Here is a 21,595-nt window from a genome sequence, read left to right on the forward strand (position 1 = left end):
GAGTCTTTTCAAGAAGGGAGAACTAGTGAACTCAAGCCCATCCCAATCCGGTATATTAAAAGCATATGTTGGGCCACAAAAAGTCCTGAGTTTATCCTTCTCCCTCAAGACAAACTAACTCAGGCCTGGTACTTTCGATTTAGTTCCTGTGTTTTGAACCTGCAAAGGACACACAAGTTATATTACCAAGCTCCAGCTTCAAAACAGAGGCTAAAAGTTCTTCATTTTTAAAAGAAAGCTTAGATTCTGAAGTAAACATAGCATTCTAGAGATAATAGAGTCTAAAGACTGTAAGACACACATTTAATTAAACTTCAAGCTAATGAAAGAAGTATGGTAGCTGACACACCACACGTGCTTGAGTTTGCCCTTTTCCTTATCTGTTGCTACCTGCAGGACCTATTCTGAGATTCTGCATGCTGAGGCTTGAAGGGTCAAACACAGGTGCCTAAGGTCGTAACTTTAGTTCCATGCTTTGGAGTATGTGACAGGGGAGATCACAGCTTTGGCTTCTGTAATTCCATAACTTCTCTGAGTTTAGGCCATTTGTAATCCATAAGAGATCTCAGTGTTGCCACTGGAAGATTAAGTATGTTGCTAAGTGCAAGCCAGAAATCAAATGTACTGGTCTCATGCTCTATATTTGCCTGGTCCATAGTAAGGCAAAGCTTTTCCATTGCTAGTATTATCTAAGTTACAGAGTGGTCGGGGTTGGAGGGGACCTCTGGAGATCATCTAGGCCAACCCCCTGCTAAAGCAGCTTCACCCACAGCAGGTTGCACAGAGTCATGTCCAGGTGGGTTTTGAATGTCTCCCTCTCTGGGCAGCCTGTCCCAGGGCTCTGTCACCCTCGAGGTGAAGAAGTTCTTCCTCACGTTCACATGGAAATTCCTGTGTTGCAGTTTGTGCCCGCTGCCCCTTGTCCTGTCACTGGGCACCAGGAAAAGAGCCTGGCCCCGTCCTCCTGACACTCGGCCTGAAGATACCTGTATGCACTGATGAGATCCCCTCTCAGCCTTCTCCAGGCTGCACAGGCCCATCTCTCTCGGCCTTCCCTCATGAGGGAGATGCTCCAGCCCCCTCACCCCCTCGGCAGCCCCCCGCTGGCCCCTCTCCAGTCGCTCCCTGTCTCTCCTGAACTGGGGAGCCCAGCGCTGGGCACAGCACTCCAGGTGCGGCCTCACCAGGGCAGAGCAGAGGGGCAGGACACCCCCCTCCACCCGCTGGCCACGCTCCTCCTGATGCAGCCCACGCTGGCAGCGGCCTCCTTGCCCACCGGGGCACACTGCCGGCCCACGGGCCACTCGGTGTCCTCCAGGCCTCCCAGGTCCTTCCCCGCAGAGCTGCCTGCCAGCAGGTCAGCCCCAGCCTGTGCTGGTGCGTGGGGTCGCTGCCCCCCGGCGCAGGACCCTACCCCCGCCTTTGCTGAGCTTCATGACGCCCCCCCCGCCCCACTGCCCAGCCTGCCCGGGCCCCGCTGAACGGCAGCGCAGCCTCCGGGGTATCAGCCGCCCTCCCAGCGCTGCACCACCAGCAAACTGGCTGCGGGCACGCTCTGCCCCTTCACCCAGGGCGCTGGTGGGTGGGCTGAGCAGGACGGGACCCGGTGCTGAGCCCCGGGGCACAGCGCTGGCTGCGGGCCCCCAGCTGGGCTGCGCCGCTGGTCACAGCCCTCTGGGCTCTGCCATCAGCCAGGTCTCAGCCCACCGCCCTGCCCACGCGCCCAGCCCACCCGGCCTGCGCTCACCTGGGGCGGCTGTGGGAGACAACAGTCCCTGTCACTAGCCAAATTTTCAAATGTTTCCTCAATGACAAAGGCAGACAGCTAAAAGCTTTCTCTTTCTTACTTTGTCAATAAAGTGCTGACCTTTTCATAGGTATTTGACAACACCAGAAATTTCACAGGAGGCCTGTTCCTTTCTTTGAACTACTCTTGAGCTAGATCTTAAGTTAGAGAATTATTTAAGATCTAAACAGACTCGTCAGGTGAATGCCATTTTTGTTTCACTTGGACTTCAACATGGTCAAGGAGTAAGAATGCATTGGAGAAGATGACAATTCCTAGACTTTGCTCAGGAACTGGAACAAACGGAAACTTAGGCTGAAGGCCTAAGGCTCCTGTAAACATTCATTTACTGTGCCCAGCACTGGGCTCCCCAGTTCAGGAGAGACAGGGAGCGACTGGAGAGGGGCCAGCGGGGGGCTGCCGAGGGGGTGAGGGGGCTGGAGCATCTCCCTCATGAGGGAAGGCCGAGAGAGATGGGCCTGTGCAGCCTGGAGAAGGCTGAGAGGGGATCTCATCAGTGCATACAGGTATCTTCAGGCCGAGTGTCAGGGGGACGGGGCCAGGCTCTTTTCCTGGTGCCCAGTGACAGGACAAGGGGCAACGGGCACAAACTGCAACCCAGGAATTTCCATGTGAACGTGAGGAAGAACTTCACCTCGAGGGTGACAGAGCCCTGGGACAGGCTGCCCAGAGGGGCTGTGCAGTCTCCTTCTCTGGAGACATTCAAAACCCACCTGCAGGCAACTCTGTGCAACCTGCTGTGGGTGAAGCTGCTTTAGCAGGGGGTTGGCCTAGATGATCTCCAGAGGTCCCCTCCAACCCCGACCACTCTGTGATTCTGTAACATTGGGTATACCAGGATGGAAATTAAATTCTTTTAAAGGGAGGAAGAAACCACATTCTCCAGGCAAGCAATTCCAAATAAGCAAGTACCTCTTCCATTCCAGGTTTGGATTGGAATATGGCAGTAACCAACAGTAATGGGGAGTTATTAGCCATACTAACTTTTTTTTTTTTTTTCAGTCAGGACTATAGTAATTACTAATATTTAGTTTAAAATGTGATTACTAAGCTTCAGGATTAGCATCCATGAGACATATGGACCATTCACTTCTCAGGTCTTTTGTTGTGCAGCGACCTCTGTCATTAAGAAGTTGATATACAATGCCTATTTTGAAAGCTAATTCTATAGCTGCAGGCTTACCAAGGCAGATAACTAAGATTGCTTGAATATATTTGTATAGCATCTCACAAGAAACTTAAGGACACTGAATTTCAAATAATCAAATAAAACAGAATCCCTTTTTTGGGGGATGAGAGAGGAGTGATAAACTGAAGCTTAAACTTTGGAGACCAAGGGAACCCATAAATTTCAAAAAAAGAGGTCACTACTAGCAAATAATCCTTTAGACTTATATCTAGCAACGTCACTGAGTATTTGCTATACAGGATAGATAGATAGATCAGGTAGTACTGCTTTAAATTTAATGATTAAGAGGTCTGAAATAACAGTATGCAAAGACATTTGTCTCTATTACCTCATTTTAATTCATTATCTCTACATCAAGTAAATGTTTTGCATTGAGGAAGATGTTTTAGAAGTGAAAGTTGTTTGTGTACTGACTGGCTTTCAGAAAAAAAAAAAGTGTTTTCTTTCCCTGATTACTTGTGACACAATACAATTTGTGAAGCTGACTAGAAGTAAGCTGTTTTCAAAAGTGCAAAATAAACAGGGAAAAACCTTCTAAAAATTCTTTCAATTAAAATGACACACCACAAAGATGAAACTACTATATAATTGTGGGGGTTGACCTTGGCTGGCAACCAGATGCCTACCCAGCCACTCTCACTCCCCCTACTTAACAGGACAGGGGGAGAAAATACAGCGAAATGCTTGTTCATCAAGATAAGGACAAGGAGAGGACTTAGCAGTTACCATCATGGGCAAAACTCAGCTTGGGGAAATTTATTGCCAATCAAAGTAGTGTAATGAGAAATAAAACCAAATCTTAAACAACCTTCCCCCCACTCCTCCCTTCTTCCTTCCTGGGTTCAACTTCACTCCAAAATTCTCCACCTCCTCCCCTCAAGCAGCACAGGGGGACAGGGAACGGGGGTTGCAGTCAGTTCATTGTATGACTCTGCTACTCCTTCCTCTTCATACTGTTCCCCTACCCCAGCGTGGGGTTCCTCCCATGGGAGACAACCCTCCATGAACTTCTAAAGTGTGGGTTCTTCCCACAGGCTGCAGTTCTTCATGAACTGCTTCAGTGTGGATCTTTTCCACAGGGTGCAGTCCTTCAGGAACAGACTGCTCCAGTGTGGGTCCACGACAGGCTGATGGGTCCTGCCAGAAAACCTGCTCCAGTGCAGGCTTCTCTCCATAAGGCCACAGGCCCTGCCAGGAGCCTGCTCCAGCACAGGCTTCCCACGGGGTCACAGCTTCCTTTGGGCATCCACCTGCTCCAGCTTGGTGTCCTCCATGGGCTGCAGGTGGGGATCTGCTCCACCGTGGACCTCCACGTGCTGCAGGGGCACAACCTGCCTCACCGTGGGCTGCACCGCAGGCTGCAGGGGGATCTGCTCTGGTGCCTGGAGCCCCTCCTGCCCCTCCGTCTGCACTGACCTCGGTGTCTGCACAGTTGCCTCTCTCACATGGTCTCACTCCTCTTGTCCAGCTGCTGTTGTACAGCAGTTTTTTCCTCTTCTTAAGCACTTAATCGCAGAGGCAGTACCACTTGCCAATGGGCTCAGCCTTGGCCAGTGGCTGATCTGTCTTGGAGCTGGCTGGCACTGGCTGTGTCAGATATGGGGGAAGTTTCTGGCATCTTCACACAGAAGCCACTCCTGTAGCCCCCCTGCTACCAAAACCTCGCTACACAAACTCAATACAATAGTAGACATGTAGAATTTGGTTTTCATCTCCTGAAAGGTATATGCATTGAAACAGTCATGTCAAAAGTGTTAGACATTAGATAATTGAAATGAAGTAAAATAACAAACGTCCTGATAATCTCTAATAAATGATCCTTCATGCATAGCAAGAGATTTGAGCTAAAATCATCCATAGCTGTGGGAAACAACAGTATCCCACTTCTTTGCCTTTTTGGTTAGCAGGACTGTGAACATCTAAGGTTTTACATTCCAATTGCTGAGTGCTTCAAGGGAAGGACACAAATTTTCCCAGTCTCAGACAGGTTCTTGTTCTGATCAGTCCTGCTCATGAGCACCTCCTTTTCTGAAAGTATAAGTAGCTCACATCATACACAGTTAATATATATTTACTCAGCTCAACTCCTTTGTTCTTAATTCCCCGGGATTAGAGTGTGAATCTGGTTCATGTACAGGTGGAGATTTAGTCCAAAGCCTGCATGAAGCCCATCCCAGCAGCAGAGGCCAATGAGAAACTGCTTTATTACTTAGGCTTCGCCTGAATTTTAGTCTGAACCCATGGAAAGTTCTAATTATTGTAGCAGCTCTGCACCATTGGTGATACCTTATGCCTGTAAACAATGTCATGTATGGAAGGAAACACCATGCTTAGTGGAAAAAGTTGGCCAAACGAGCCTTGTAGACAGGCTGTAAATGTAAATGTAAATGTAAATGTAAATGTAAATGTAGATGTAAATGTAAATGTAAATGTAAATGTAAACATAAAGCCAGCAGGACCTTTTTCTGTTCAATGTTAGTTCCTGCGCAGTCATTACCTCTGATTTTCTAAAGGTTTGGTTGTGTGGGTTTTTTTGTAGAACCCCAATTGTAGCATCATTCTTCCCAGGGCTTGACTTCAGTTACAGCTGTTTTCCATCTCCATGAAGTCTGTGCTCTGCCTAATTCAGACATGGAGAAAATTACTTTGACAGACATTATGCTATCTGTATGCTCAGCTTGAAGTTTCAATTGAGCAATCATTGTCTAAGAAACCCTTTCTGACTGAATTTTGGACGCATTATGTACAAACATGAAGTATGTTCCCAGCTGTAGTCTTTTGTGTTTTGTGTTTGGTTTTTTTTTTTTTTTTCTCTTGCTCCATGGAATTTTGTGGAGGTAAGACTTGACTATCAAATGTTGGTGTCCGTCCAACTTGTACATCTGGCTTGCTTTGTAAATGTGTTTCTACTGCAGTAAAATAGGCAATAGGGGAAGGGAGTGGAACTAAAAAGCAAGAGAGAAACAATAGGTTGGTAGCAAGAGGACTTGAAGGAAAACTAAGGGGTCAGCAGAAAAGAACTTTCCTGATCTAGTGGTATCTAACCTTAAGTGTATGAAGAATGGCAAACTTGCACTGAGAACACTGTCTTGCCAAGCATGTTATATGCTTTATTAGGTATTTTCTCCCTCAGTAGTTATCTAAAATCAAATAACAATGTTTGAGGAGACAACAGGGAAATGGTGTTCTATTTTCTTAAAAGAGATGGTGTGTTGCAAAGTTTCATCATTTTTGCATTGTTCCTATTTTGTAACTGACAAAGAATAGGAACATGGAATTAATCTGAAGGGCAGTTCCTTCTTAACGTACCGATCTGATTGTAGTACCATATGGTACTTAGAAGCTGTTAGGAAATCTTAAGTAAAGTTTATGCACACAATTACAGGGTCTAAACAGTTACTGTTCAGAAATAAGGTCTTGGCATTACAACAAATACTATTAAGCAAACCAGCTCAATATTCAGTGGTAACCAACAAAGCGAGAAGACTTTAGAGATGATTTGGAGAAAGAAGAGAATAAAAAGAAAGCAGTTTTTTTAATCCAAGTTGCTCATATTCTGGAGCCTGCTGCAATTCTGGTTCTGTAACCTTTAAAAAAAAAGTGCAGCAAAATTGGCAAAAGAACAGTAAGGATGGTGAGATATGAAACAGCTTCCGTGTAAGGGACAAATAAATATATTATGTTAATATGTTTAGGTTGGAAAAGAGATGAGTATGGGAGAATGTGATGGAGTGGCATGGAGAAGGTGAATAAGGAATGACTGTTTCTCTCAACAGAAGAACAATGGAGTATCATATGAAATGAGTAAGTGGAAGCTCCAAACCCAACAGAAAGAGGTATTTCTTCTTAAAAGAAGCAGTTTTGCTGCAGAACTCCTTGTGACAGAATATCATGCATGCTAGGAATTTAGGTGAGTTCAGAATACAAGAGATTATTTCAACAGAAGCTGGTGAAAATAAGTATTATCAACAGTGACACAGAGCCTGCAAATCATTGGATGACAGGGAAATAGTCCACCAAGTGTTAATGTATGTTTACTTAACATTTCTTTTTATGCTTTTGTAATCTCTTGCCATCAGCTACTGTTGGAAACAGGCTAATTTGCTATATGAACCTCTGCTCTGGTAGGAAGTTCTATTTTAAGATTACTTTACATTTAAGAAATGGATCTGCAAAGCCAGTAATGGTCATTGTGCTTTTACCTCAAGCTCCTGTTTTAAGACCTGACTTTAAAAAAGTGGTGTGAGTTTTAGGATTATTGAATATCTCAACCTGAAATTCCAGTTGTTTAAGGTGATACATGTTCTGCAGCACTGCAAATGTACTCTGAGAATCAAAGGATTCATTTCTGATAGGCAAACAAAGACTTCTTCTCACATTTGGCTGTCATTCATATGAGACACTTCAATTCCTGTTTTTTCTTTTTTGTGAAAAACGAAAGGTCAGGATGATATCCTATGCAGGGAACCCAACAGATAACTTTTCCTGTAACAGTGATTAGCCTTTGTATTTGTTCTTTCCCAAAAGGAAAAAGGTTCAGTCAGCCATTTGGTGACACACTGTGCTGACAGAAAACTGAAAATTTACTGGAAACAACCCCCTTCAGTTTAACATATGCATATGACTGCTTTGGTACAAAAAAAGGTAAGCAAAATTACTACCTTATTCTACAATATTATTTAAAATTGTGTCAAATGTATTTTCACTGAATTTTAGAGAAGTTTTTATAAGAGTATAATTTTAGAGGCTTTGGTCTGACTGTATGTCAGAGTTGAGAGCCCAAAGCTTTATATAGAGATTTGCATTAGCAAATCATCTTGTGCAAGAAATGTGTGTTGCAGTGCTTGATGGAAAGTTCTTTTTCAAACTTGGATGTAATGCCACAGAAATGAACCTTACCTTAGAGTTCTAAGGTTGCAATTTATCTCTTACCTTTTCAAGGTAAGAAATTTATTCCTACCTGCGTGTTTCTTCTCAGAGGTTAGTGAGTTACCAGCAAATACAGGCTTTCAGCATGTTCCCCATCTGGTTTTGGCAACAATTTAGAAGCATTATAGCTTTGTTCTTTTTCCAGATGTATTTATTGATGCTTTTTAATTATGTAATATTCCTGAGCATTTCTACTTGTGGAAATATTTATAGTGTCTCTTTAATCACTATGTAATAAACAACCAAAAAAGAGCACTTTAAAATGCATTTATCTACAGTGGAAGTAAGACTCTCTATCTTTCTGCAAGATTAAAATGACACAATTTTGTCATGTATCTGGTTTACTTGTATAGATCTTCTAATATGAATGCAGATCAGAAATCTGTGGGTTTATCTCTGCTTTTCTTGTACATTTCAGAGTCTTAACCAGAACCATTCTCTGTTAAGATAAAAGTAAAGAGCAAAAGCTTCAGGACTTAAATTTATTGCATAGAAATATTATGTGCATAATTTAAAAGTAATTACACCAAGCACATGAGATGAAGGACAAATGGTCATAGTATTCCAAATAGTCTCAACTAAAGACTGGCAAGCAATTTGTAGGAAATGATATATTTAACAATTTTCAGTCTGCTTTATGGATTGTGGAATGTCTCATATCTGTTGTATATCAAAAATTTCTCACAGATATGTAAAGTCTGTAGACTGTGGCTTTTAACTTATGAGTATATCGCTGCAAACCCAACTCTCATGAGACTGACTAGCCTAACAATTTATATGGTTAGGTATTGTTTATGTTTCTTGACTAAACAAGCAGGTAGAACCAATAGTTGTTATGGTTATATTTCTAGTAGCTCATCTAGCAATCAGTTTCCATCAATATTTCCCTTAAATGCAAGGCAAATTTACTATTACAGTTTGCTAGTAAAATTGTCATAAATGTAAACCCAATTCAAATTAAAATAAATATAGAAGTGACTTGGAAGGTTGATACCTTTCAAGGGAAGGCTTTCCAAGGAAAAAGTGTTTAAATACAGAAGACAATCACAATCACGTTTTAAATAACATTGAACTAAAATATAAACAGAATGAGAAAATATTATTTGTGTTTCTTTATGTGAGTGGATGGATTTTTTTGGTAGGGAATTGTGACTTTTATTTAGATTATATTAAAAATTAATGCAGTATGAATTTGTTACATTTTGTCTTTCATCAAACTGCACTTTAGGAGAAGTATAAAAGGCAAAATAGAGCTTCCTTGTACCCATGTTTGCATTGCGGTTTGTTTTATTTTATTTTTTTCTTTTTATTTTTATCTGTTTTCTGCTCCCCTTCATGTTTTCCATCTATGTATATCCTGTTCCTCAGAGTTATCCCATGATACTTGCTCTTCATGTTTATTTTCAACTACCCTTTTAAAAACCCAGTTACAACCTTTAGTGCACTCTATACTCGCTTCATTAAGAGGAATATTGAAATTATTTTGCTGATTCACTGTCAGTGTCTGATTACAAAGAAGAAAATCTAAAAGACACACACAAATAAATTTATTTCTGTTGTTGAGTTTCAACAGTATCTCATTTTTATATGACCCAGAATCTTGAAATTCTGACATGTTTCTCCACTGTAAAATTTTTGGTAACAAAGTGAAGGGTGAGAATAAATGTAGGACTTAGGCAGAACTCAGTAAGGGGTCATTAGGGGAAGCTTGAGGGAAGTTGGTGAAATCCTTGAAGCAGTCAGAGCAGATACTGGAGTGTTGAGGCCACATGTCTCCTGTCAGCAATCGCTGCTGTAGGGGACAGTCATTGTCACTAATTTAAAAGACTATTTGTATACAACAGGTAAGGACTGAACCCAGACTTCCGAACTCCTGTATCAATGCATTTGCCACACAACACAGTTGTGTTTTTTTTAAGATGAATTCTCTAATAATTTTCTTCACACTTTTTTATAGACCTGCAATAACAAAATCAAGTGTATATGGGTTTGTTTCGACACACATAAAGAAAAATGACATGATCCTTCAATGGGCAAGGGAAAACAGTACACCGAAACTGTTCTCTGCTAAAACTTGCTTACAAATTATTTCTACATTCCCTCAGGATGCATTTTAAACTCTTGCCTTCTCCTTTAAACTGTTGCTATATTTTGTTAACTGCTGTTAACTTTGGTTGAAGCACATTACGTGCTGTTACCAAAAGCAAACCTTCCCTCAGCCTAGGCAGCCTTTGTATTACTTCAGGAATTTAACTTTTTTTTGTTACTCAATGCATTAGACTCCCAGAAAGATAATTAAAAATCCATGTGTTTAGTATGATAATTTTAAACACAGCTACTATATGGAAAAGATATTACCACCGAGTACCTGGGACATACGCCAGAACGGCTGAAATAAGGAAAGAAATATGTATGATTGCTCTCTTACCTCATTTGACCAACAGTAAGATTTTCTAAATCACAAGGATCTGGATGGAAATTCAGAGAATAGAACTTAATTTTAAGTAGTAACTGGATATACATGTCAATGTTGCTCACCCCCTCCATCTCCTAGTACCTCTTTTTGTTCAGGACAAAGTTGTCTTACTTCTCGCTCACTTTGAAATCACCAGACCGTAATGACTGCATCAATGACCACTTTCAAGTCTATCTTTTGCTATTTTTAAGTTTTGGGTTATACACTTGGCCAAGGTTTTTTCTACCGAAACCCAAAGCATTGTGATAAAAGAAACCATACCAGATGGAAATGTAATTCTCTAGAGTGGCATTTGAACTTGATACAGACAACGCAAATACTCAGGTAATCTTGAAGCCCAATCTTGCACATGGTTACAGGGTTTAGGGATTGTTTTATTCAAATTTATCCATCACACTACAAAATTATAGTTGTTGGGTGATAATTCCATTCTATAAGAGATTCAGTGTTTTTACAGCTGATAGGCATTTGTGGTTTGCCTAAGACTAAAAAGTCTGTGTTGTGCACATTGTCTAAATGTCATGGTTTAACCCCAGCCAGCGACTGAGCCCCACATAGCTGCTCACACACACACGCACGCGCACATGCACACACACACACAATGGCATGGAGGAGAGGATTGGAAGAGAAATGTGAGAAAACTCGTGGCTTGAGTTAAAGACAGTTTAATAGGGTAAGCAAAAGCCATGTACGCAAGCAAAGCAAAGCAAAGAATTCATTCACCACTTCCCACCAGCAGGCAGGTGCTCAGCCATCTCCAGGACAGCAGGCTCCATCACATGAAACAGTTACTTGGGAAGACAAATGCCTCCTTCTTCTTCCCCCAGCTTACACGTACTCAGCATGCTCTCCCGTGGTATGGAGTATCTCTCTGGCCAGTTTGGGTCAGCTGTTCTGGCTGTGTTGCCTCCCAATTTCTTGGGCCACTCCAGCCCGCTCACTGGCAGGGCCCAAGAAACTGGGAAGTCCTTGACTCGGTAGAAACATCACCCAGCAACAACCAAAACCATCCCTGTGCCATCAACATGGTTCGCACATGAGATCCGGAACACAGCACAGCACCAACCACCAAGAAGAAAATTGAACTCTGTCCCAGCTGAAACCAGGACACTAAAATACACAGGTGCACACACATACACACATGCATACATATATAATACAATATATTTAGCTTCAAAATACTTGATGTAGAAGTGTTTCTACTTTATGCTCCCATATAGTAGTACTAGCAAACATCTACCCAGGTATCACTGAAATGTGCTCTTTGCAGGCTTACGACTGAGAATGTTGATCAGCAGTCTGTGTTTCTCAATTCTGCATACAAGTATATAAAAAGTAAATACTTTCTGCTCCTGGACTCTGTCTTTCCAGTGGATAAGCAGTGCTTTGCATTACTGAAAAACAGAAGTATTTGAAGAGTAACATATTTGAAGAGTTTAGTTCTCCTATTTAATGAGATCAGAAAACATATCCATCTGGCAAAATCACCTTTACAGATATTTTTTGTGGAAGTACTGCATGAAGTGAAAATGATCTCTCAAAGGAGAGGAAAGGCTTGACCCCAAATAATTTATGGAATACAGGGATCTTCACAAATTAAATTACATGAACATTTTGTTACAATTAGCATTCCTGAGTAATAATTCAGCATTATTTTTTGTACAGGATTATACAATGAAGGATAATTGAGTGTTTGATATTAAAAAAACAACTTTTGGAAGTTCAGACATATTAAATACAGTGCATGCAGTAAAAACAGGACACCTACTACATATTTGCTAGATTTTCACTGTAGACTAACACAATTTACCTATCCAAATAGACAATGAATTAATAATTGGACATGTGCATTTCATGGACAAACATAATATTACGTGTGTAAAATGGATGTCCAGTGCCATGCTGGCTTTTTATTTGGTTTTGGGTTTGGGTTGTTTTTGAACCGGGCATTTTTTTCTATGGAAGTGTTTGAATTTCACATTAAACAAAGGCAAGCTACTTTCAATTTCATTTTTGCTGAAGTCGTTGGCAAATGTTAAATATTCAGTTTGCATGTGCATATGTTGAAATGAGGCAGATTTACAATCACACGTGTTAGAGGGATTGCACTCCTGGGGATTAAAAAAAAAATCAAGCTGAAGAAGAAGGCATAAAATCAAGGAGACATGATCAAAGTGAAGATCAAACTGCCTTATTCATACACCTAAGGGCTTCCTTCCCTGTGGTTTAGTGAGAAGGGCAAGTCAGAAACTGTCTTTTGGTGTTTATGCAGACAATTCTCTGTTTTGAGTAAAAGTATCACTCTAAATCTCAGTCCAGAAAGCCATGACCTGAAGCTCAAGCTGTGCCGTGGAGCTGCAGCCACTGTCACCGCTTGAACTAGTGCAGCTGCTCGTTCCATCACTGTCCCGGCACACAGCAAGTGCTGCTCAGCGGTGCAGCGGTTTGCAGCTGTACCGCCCTGAATGCTGCAATCCTCCTGAAACACGGCGAGCGAAGGATCCCAGCGCATGACCGCCAAGATTTCAGACCAATCGAAGTTGATTTGCAGTTTATTACTTAGTCACTAGGTGTCTCCATACGCTGTAAGCAAACACAGACTATGCTCACTGGTAAACAAAGAAGAAATCGCTAGAACCAATACTAAAGTTCCGCGGGGCAATGCCTATAGGAATTTAAATGAGTTATCACTTCATTTCCAGCCTGGAATTTTCCCAAGGAAATAATAATGTTGGAAAACATTGGCTGTATTTCCCGAACCATGTCATTGAATGCTTCTCGAATCTGATCAGGGTGCTTTTTTTTTGCCTTTTAAAAAAAATTTATTTATTTTATTTATTTTTTTTAAATTTGTAATTACTTTGGCCCAACCTCGACGCACTGGAAACGGTGGGAGGTCCCAAACTTAAAAGTAGCCCGATGTCAGATCTACATCAAAGCTGACAGACAGCCTGGGAGGCTGAGGTGCCCTGGAGCTCCGGGTCCCCAGCAAGGTAAGTCCTAGAGTTTCACAGTGCCTCTGAGTTTCTAAACCAGATTGATCTTTGCTGTGCAACAGCTGCCGGCAGTAGTTCCTTGAAATTCAGAACATTTTTTGGCTTAGTTTGATTTTACTCCAAATCAGACTTAAAAAAAAATAAATAATTTCCAGAAAGCAGAATCTGATGATTTTCCTGCCAGCTCTTTTCCCAGGTCGGAGACTGCCCGGGCTACGGCTTTTGTCAGTGACTTTATTCCCTTTCAGCCCGGCAAGCCTGCACGTGACGGCAGCCGCAAGGTACCTTTCTGTCTTTCACTCGTGTCGCCTCTCACGCTCGCGCCGTGTCGCTTCCCGGCGGCAGCGCCCCGCGCCCCTGTCCCTGCTCCCCCACAGCGTGCCCCTTCTGCATTGGCAGCACCTGTGCGCTCGTATTGCGGCATTTTCTTCATTTTTTGTTTTGTTTTGTTTTGTCGGACATGGGCATCGAACACTGCGCTCGGCACTTTAGCTGTAATTTAGTTATTTCCACGCCGCCCGCAGGACAGCCGTGGGCCAGGGCAGGCGCGCAACGCGACTCCGTGCCTCCTCCCGGCCCCCAGCCCCGGCTGCTACCGGTGTGAGGCCCGGGGCCGCCGCCGCCCCCCGGGCCGGAGCCGCCCCAGCACCCCCACGGCCGTGCCGGGCCGGGCTGCGCGGCGCCAGGCGGAGCGCGGAGCGGGGCGGCCTCGCTCCTCCCCCGACGCGGGGCGGGAGCGGCGGGAGGCGGGGCCGCGGCGCGGGGCGCAGGCGACTCCTTTCGGGGCCGGGGATCGTCGCCCCGGGGGGGTTGCGGCCGCTGCCAATTGCGTAAGGGCGGCAGCCGGGGCGGGGAGCGGCGGGAGGTGGCGAGCAGCCGGGCGGCCTCCCGCCGTGTCCGGGGCGGGGAGCGCCATGCCGCCGCCCTGAGCGCGCCGCCGCGCCGGGCCCAGGTGAGTGCGCGCCCGGCCGGGGCCGGCGTCGGGGCCGGGGAGCGGCGGGCGCCGCGGCGGGGCGGGAGCGGCTGCCAGTGTGGGCGAGCCGCCGGGGCGCGGGCCGGCCTGCTGCGGCTGCCCGGCCGGCCGCTGCGGTACCGGCCTCTTTTGTTCCCGGGGCCGACGGGAGGGGGAAGGTGGGGGGGGAGGGGAAGGGAGGAGAGGGGAGGGGAGGGGAAGGGAAGGGAGGGGAGGGGAGGGGAAGGGAAGGGAGGGGAGGGAGCGGCGGTAGCCGGCAGCCCGTCGGGGAGGGCCGGCGACGGGCCCAGCCGCGGCTGCCCGGAGGAGCTGTCTGCCCCACCCGGGGCCGTGCGCCCCCGCCGGCAGGTGCGGGCTCCGCGCCGCTCCGCGGGGCCTGGCGGCAGGTGCCGTGGGGCGCGTTGGCCGCGCTCCATCGCCTTTGTGAGCGGCCCGAAATGGCGCTGGGAAGCCGGGCTGTGCTCGGGCCATTTCCACGGCCGTAACTCCGCTGGGACCTGCCCTGACAAGCATCCCGGAGTGCCCGGGTTATTATGGTCTGCTTGTACTGTGCCTGCTTTACTTGCCCGAAGGCATGGAGGAAACAGGGTGGGAGCTGTGCGGCTCAGCCCTTCTCATACAGGAGGGTGTGCGGTGATGAATGGCCAACAGTTGTGCTACGTTACAGCTTAGGGAGGTGTGTGTGCTGAAGAAGATAGTACCCTTGTTTATATTTTAAACGTGAACTAGTGGCATGGGTTCCTTAAAAGGGAAGAGATTTTATATTCCTGAATAGTTATAAAAACAAGATAGTGCCTGGGGCTTGACAAAGGGAATGCACTAAGGAAGATAAAGCAGTACTTCAGATCTGTGGGTGGTGGCATCAGTCAAGTTCTGATGAATCACAGCAGAAGCTTTCCAACAGTTCATCGACATTACTGATGTGAAATGGCCCACGGGTAGCAGTGGGGAGGAGGGGAGGTTCATCTTTGTTCTTAGGAGTCTGGCTCTCGGATGTCTTTGTCTGCACGGGTCCTGCGTGCCGCCTGTGCGGGTGTGCAATCTGCCAGATCAAGTTTGTTGGGCCTTGCGCCCTCTCCCTGCTATTGAGCATCCAGCAGAGTGTGTGCTGGGGGCTGCCCCTGAGCAAAGTGTCCAGAAGAATTAACGGTTCTGTGTAAATCACAGGTAATGCCCCCAGCTACAAAGGAATTCAAGGGATTCGGGCAGAAAAAAGAAAGGGGGGATGAAGGTTGGAGACTGGTGCTGTGAGGTCCTTGCTAAAGTGAGATCAGAACCGTCTTCTGAAATTTAGCACCTGATCTGAACAGTATCTGTGGCATGCATCTGTTTGGAGACATGGATAGATGTTTTTTTCCGTGTTGGACCCTTGGTTTTTTTAATCATGAACGTTAACACTTTAGCCGCCACAGTATTTTCTGGGGAAAGTGGTGGTGAAGGTTGGGTGGAAGCTTTTAACCTGTTCATCAGATGTGTTGCTAACTGGTGGAGACACTAAGCAGTAGAGGATGGTGACCCCTGTGTGGAAAACCTGTTGTTTCCAGCAGGCCCTGTAAAATCCACTAAAGGTTTCCCAGCTGTAACTGGTCCCATGACTGGAAGAAGTTACCATTTGGTGGCACAGTTCACTTTTCTTCCAAGTTGACAAACCAGGGGATGGGCTAAGGGGATAAAAAGGTGGTGTTTCCTCTTACAGTGTGAATTTACAAATAGGTACAGCACAAGGAGATCTAGGAACTCTCGGAGCCTGAAGAACAAACTGGGACTTTACAGCTTAATTTTTTAAAATTTTTATTTAAAACTCAGTTGATACATATCTAAATAGCTGGTATTTGAAAGGAGGTTAGGAGCTTTTGTTTCCTTGAGTAGTGAATGATAGGGTGCAGTGGGACACATGCTTTTCAGTCTGATTTAAATACGTCAAAACAACATTCTTATCGAAGATGGAAATAGATGCCTGTGTACCTTGCACATTCTGGATTAGAAACATTCTTTATTTACAGATAAGTTATCAATTTCCTTTCAATACCAAGTACAGTGATTAACTTCCTTTACCATGTGTCCACCACGTTGCAGAAAAATCTTGAAAAAACTGTTAGCATACTATTTTTGTGCGGTTTGAAATCAGTCAGTTCAGCTTCTTAATGTAGAAGTTGTCTTCATAGAAAATGAGCAGTATTCTGCAGGACTTATTTTCTTCCACTTGAGGAAAGAAAGATGAATATTAGAAATATCAAGGACGTTATGCAGTGTTTCAGTTGCGTATATCTTACCTGTTGAGTATGAAGTAGCCCTTTGCTTCTTTACCCTTGGGAAGGCACTGACCACCCTCTCTGCTGGGATCAGAGCTCCACCTCCTCTTTGTTCTGCCTTGAACTGGAGATGGGGGGGAGTGGGGGAGGAGGGGGAACCTGTTCCCCAGTGTTTGCTGGGAGCTGACGCTACAGTCTCCGCAGCTGTAGAGGTACCCCTCCTACCGCTGCCCTGCAGCTAGAGGAGCTCCTTGGCTGATGGGCCACATTATGCGTCTCTGCAAGGAAGCTTGTCCCACAGTGCTTGCAGGGACTCTGCTCTTCACCTTCTGCATGCTTGCTTGCCCCAATGATTTTAAAACTTCAGACACAAATTAGGGGGGAGATTATAATCTGGTAAATCTCACTTTCCTTATATTAAAATACATTGTACAATAGGAGCACAGTCCGAAGTGTATCTGTAACATTCATTTTTTGCCTTAGCAAGGGAGTTCTGTAAAATCATCTGACATATACATGAAAATGTGGTTAAAATCTGTACTGTAAATTACAGTTCCTTGTTTGGAATCTAATCATGATTGTGCTTAGATCCCTTTTCAGTTTATTTTTACTAAAAAGGATTTCACTACTGATTTAATGGAGATGTTTTTGGCAGGACAAAGAGGAATGAATTGTTTGTAGATGTGGGTGTAAAAATCCACAAAAATGTTTTCTTGGAATAGTAATACTGAGAAAGGAAATGGAGCGTGAGTAGAAAACTATATACCTTGAAGAAAGATGTGAGGGAGAAAAGTGGTGTATTTGCCAATATGGAAAGGAAATACTGAAGACATTAAAGAATGCATACTTTAGAACTTGTAGCTGATTCTGTTCCTTTGTTGTGAAGTAGGTTAAAAGGCAGTGTAGAAAGGAATGTACTGGTAGCTCTTCTTTTTGGGACATGGGATTAAGAAGGGGGAAAAAAAAAAGATAAAAAGTAGTGCAGTCATGCAAAATTACTGGCTATACCTGGCAGGATATAGCAGGGCTTGGCTGTTGGGTGCAAAGTTCTTGGGAGTTTCCTAGAAAGGAATTTACCACACTAATCCAAAAGTAAGAATGCAGCTACCAGCTCAGCAGAATGAATGCTTAAAGGTGAATTAGAAGGCTTTGTTTTGCTTTTTGAAGACTTGCTTCTGTTATAAGATATCCAAAATATGCTGTTTGTGATTATTTTTTTTTTTTTTTACAAAAGGGAAATGATGGAAAACGCTTTTTCTTTTCTAAAATTGTACAAGTATTTTATGTTGTGTAAGCTAAATCAGTGTATGTTATTCACCAGGCTCCTGGCATCGGTTGATATCTTAGAGCCACAGAGGATGTGGGCATTCAGACAGTTGAGTTATCCTGCATTAGGTTAGCTGTAGAGATTTGTTTCACAAGACTGTTACTTTTAAGGCTTTGTGCTTTCATGGGTTTAGCTAATATGTGCCCTGTCCTTTCTCTCCAGGCCACGATTCCTACAGCAAAATGAAAACTGTGTTTCAGCTACTGTGTGTCAGTCTGGCATGGTAATTTAAGCTGTCAGGTGAAGGTGTAATTTGTGCTGGTAATGTCAACAGATGATTGCAGTGGCTCTCCTGAGAAGGTACTTGGCCCTTACAGACGGAGGCGATTTTCAAAAAGTCGAGGCAGAAGACAACAATTAAATGAGATCGTAAAGCATAGTGGAAGAATAGCCACATCGTATCAGTTAGAGTGTCCATCCAGACAATTAGCCAGTGTCTGACAGTGATGAGTAACAGATGTATGGTTGTGTAGTATCTTTACTGCACTACTGCTTCCAGCCTCCCAACAGTTCATGGTTCAAGGACTTCCAAAACCCAAGGCAGTATAATTTACGCAACAATTCTTAATGACATCTCTTCTGCAGCCTTGTTGCTCTTTGATCCTATGTAAATTCTTGAAGTCTGTAACATCCAGTACTGAATCAGGTTCAGAAACCTCTTTTTCCCCCCCTCTTTTCCCCCCCCTCTTTTCCCCCCCCTCTTTTCCCCCCCCCTCTTTTCCCCCCCCCTCTTTTCCCCCCCCCTCTTTTCCCCCCCCCTCTTTTCCCCCCCCCTCTTTTCCCCCCCCCTCTTTTCCCCCCCCCTCTTTTCCCCCCCCCTCTTTTCCCCCCCCTCTTTTCCCCCCCCCTCTTTTCCCCCCCCTCTTTTCCCCCCCCCTCTTTTCCCCCCCCCTCTTTTCCCCCCCCCTCTTTTCCCCCCCCCTCTTTTCCCCCCCCCTCTTTTCCCCCCCCTCTTTTCCCCCCCCTCTTTTCCCCCCCCCTCTTTTCCCCCCCCCTCTTTTCCCCCCCCCTCTTTTCCCCCCCCCTCTTTTCCCCCCCCCTCTTTTCCCCCCCCTCTTTTCCCCCCCCCTCTTTTCCCCCCCCTCTTTCCCCCCCCCTCTTTTCCCCCCCCTCTTTTCCCCCCCCCTCTTTTCCCCCCCCTCTTTTCCCCCCCCCTCTTTTCCCCCCCCCTCTTTTCCCCCCCCTCTTTTCCCCCCCCCTCTTTTCCCCCCCCTCTTTTCCCCCCCCCTCTTTTCCCCCCCCTCTTTTCCCCCCCCCTCTTTTCCCCCCCCTCTTTTCCCCCCCCCTCTTTTCCCCCCCCCTCTTTTCCCCCCCCCTCTTTTCCCCCCCCTCTTTTCCCCCCCCCTCTTTTCCCCCCCCCTCTTTTCCCCCCCCCTCTTTTCCCCCCCCTCTTTTCCCCCCCCTCTTTTCCCCCCCCTCTTTTCCCCCCCCTCTTTTCCCCCCCCTCTTTTCCCCCCCCCTCTTTTCCCCCCCACCTCTTTTCCCCCCCCTCTTTTCCCCCCCCCTCTTTTCCCCCCCCCTCTTTTCCCCCCCCTCTTTCCCCCCCCCTCTTTCCCCCCCCTCTTTTCCCCCCCCTCTTTTCCCCCCCCTCTTTCCCCCCCCTCTTTTCCCCCCCCCTCTTTTCCCCCCCCTCTTTCCCCCCCCCTCTTTCCCCCCCCTCTTTTCCCCCCCCTCTTTTCCCCCCCCTCTTTCCCCCCCCTCTTTTCCCCCCCCTCTTTTCCCCCCCCTCTTTTCCCCCCCCCTCTTTTCCCCCCCCTCTTTTCCCCCCCCTCTTTTCCCCCCCCCTCTTTTCCCCCCCCTCTTTTCCCCCCCCCTCTTTTCCCCCCCCCTCTTTTCCCCCCCCCTCTTTTCCCCCCCCTCTTTTCCCCCCCCCTCTTTTCCCCCCCCCTCTTTTCCCCCCCCCTCTTTTCCCCCCCCCTCTTTTCCCCCCCCCTCTTTCCCCCCCCCCTCTTTTCCCCCCCCCTCTTTTCCCCCCCCTCTTTTCCCCCCCCCTCTTTTCCCCCCCCCTCTTTTCCCCCCCCCTCTTTTCCCCCCCCCTCTTTTCCCCCCCCCTCTTTTCCCCCCCCCTCTTTTCCCCCCCCCTCTTTTCCCCCCCCTCTTTTCCCCCCCCCTCTTTTCCCCCCCCTCTTTTCCCCCCCCCTCTTTTCCCCTTCCCCCCCTCTTTTCCCCCCCCCTCTTTTCCCCCCCCTCTTTTCCCCCCCCCTCTTTTCCCCCCCCTCTTTTCCCCCCCCCTCTTTTCCCCCCCCCTCTTTCCCCCCCCCTCTTTTCCCCCCCCCTCTTTTCCCCCCCCCTCTTTTCCCCCCCCCTCTTTTCCCCCCCCCTCTTTTCCCCCCCCCTCTTTCCCCCCCCCTCTTTTCCCCCCCCCTCTTTTCCCCCCCCCTCTTTCCCCCCCCCTCTTTTCCCCCCCCCTCTTTTCCCCCCCCCTCTTTTCCCCCCCCCTCTTTTCCCCCCCCTCTTTTCCCCCCCCCTCTTTTCCCCCCCCCTCTTTTCCCCCCCCCTCTTTTCCCCCCCCCTCTTTTCCCCCCCCCTCTTTTCCCCCCCCCTCTTTTCCCCCCCCCTCTTTTCCCCCCCCTCTTTTCCCCCCCCTCTTTTCCCCCCCCCTCTTTTCCCCCCCCCTCTTTTCCCCCCCCCTCTTTTCCCCCCCCTCTTTTCCCCCCCCCTCTTTTCCCCCCCCTCTTTTCCCCCCCCCTCTTTTCCCCCCCCCTCTTTTCCCCCCCCCTCTTTTCCCCCCCCTCTTTTCCCCCCCCTCTTTTCCCCCCCCTCTTTTCCCCCCCCCTCTTTTCCCCCCCCCTCTTTTCCCCCCCCTCTTTTCCCCCCCCCTCTTTTCCCCCCCCTCTTTTCCCCCCCCCTCTTTTCCCCCCCCTCTTTTCCCCCCCCTCTTTTCCCCCCCCCTCTTTTCCCCCCCCCTCTTTTCCCCCCCCCTCTTTTCCCCCCCCTCTTTTCCCCCCCCTCTTTTCCCCCCCCTCTTTTCCCCCCCCCTCTTTTCCCCCCCCTCTTTCCCCCCCCTCTTTTCCCCCCCCCTCTTTTCCCCCCCCCTCTTTTCCCCCCCCTCTTTTCCCCCCCCCTCTTTTCCCCCCCCCTCTTTTCCCCCCCCTCTTTTCCCCCCCCCTCTTTCCCCCCCCTCTTTTCCCCCCCCTCTTTTCCCCCCCCCTCTTTTCCCCCCCCCTCTTTTCCCCCCCCCTCTTTCCCCCCCCCTCTTTTCCCCCCCCCTCTTTTCCCCCCCCTCTTTTCCCCCCCCTCTTTTCCCCCCCCCTCTTTTCCCCCCCCCTCTTTTCCCCCCCCCTCTTTTCCCCCCCCCTCTTTTCCCCCCCCCTCTTTTCCCCCCCCCTCTTTTCCCCCCCCCTCTTTCCCCCCCTCTTTTCCCCCCCCCTCTTTTCCCCCCCCCTCTTTTCCCCCCCCCTCTTTTCCCCCCCCCTCTTTTCCCCCCCCTCTTTTCCCCCCCCCTCTTTTCCCCCCCCCTCTTTTCCCCCCCCTCTTTTCCCCCCCCCTCTTTTCCCCCCCCCTCTTTTCCCCCCCCCTCTTTTCCCTCCCCCCCCTCTTTTCCCCCCCCTCTTTTCCCCCCCCCTCTTTTCCCCCCCCCCTCTTTTCCCCCCCCCTCTTTTCCCCCCCCTCTTTTCCCCCCCCTCTTTTCCCCCCCCCTCTTTTC

At 47.3% G+C, this 21,595-nt stretch overlaps 1 protein-coding gene across 5 annotated transcripts in view; it reads left to right on the forward strand.

The window, feature by feature from the left end:
• The first annotated feature begins 826 nt into the window (after positions 1-826).
• Positions 827-21,595, forward strand: part of CEMIP2 (cell migration inducing hyaluronidase 2) — a 69,746-nt gene continuing 48,977 nt past the window's right edge. The window contains exon 1 of one of the 5 annotated variants that reach the window (XM_080373346.1): positions 827-7,640. The gene's annotated coding sequence lies outside the window, so the exon portion shown is untranslated. The other 4 variants (XM_080373348.1, XM_080373347.1, XM_080373349.1 and 1 more) reach the window with 4 other exon arrangements.

This window comes from Falco punctatus, assembly GCF_963210335.1.
Source record: "Falco punctatus genome assembly, chromosome: Z".
NCBI classification, from domain to species: domain Eukaryota; kingdom Metazoa; phylum Chordata; class Aves; order Falconiformes; family Falconidae; genus Falco; species Falco punctatus.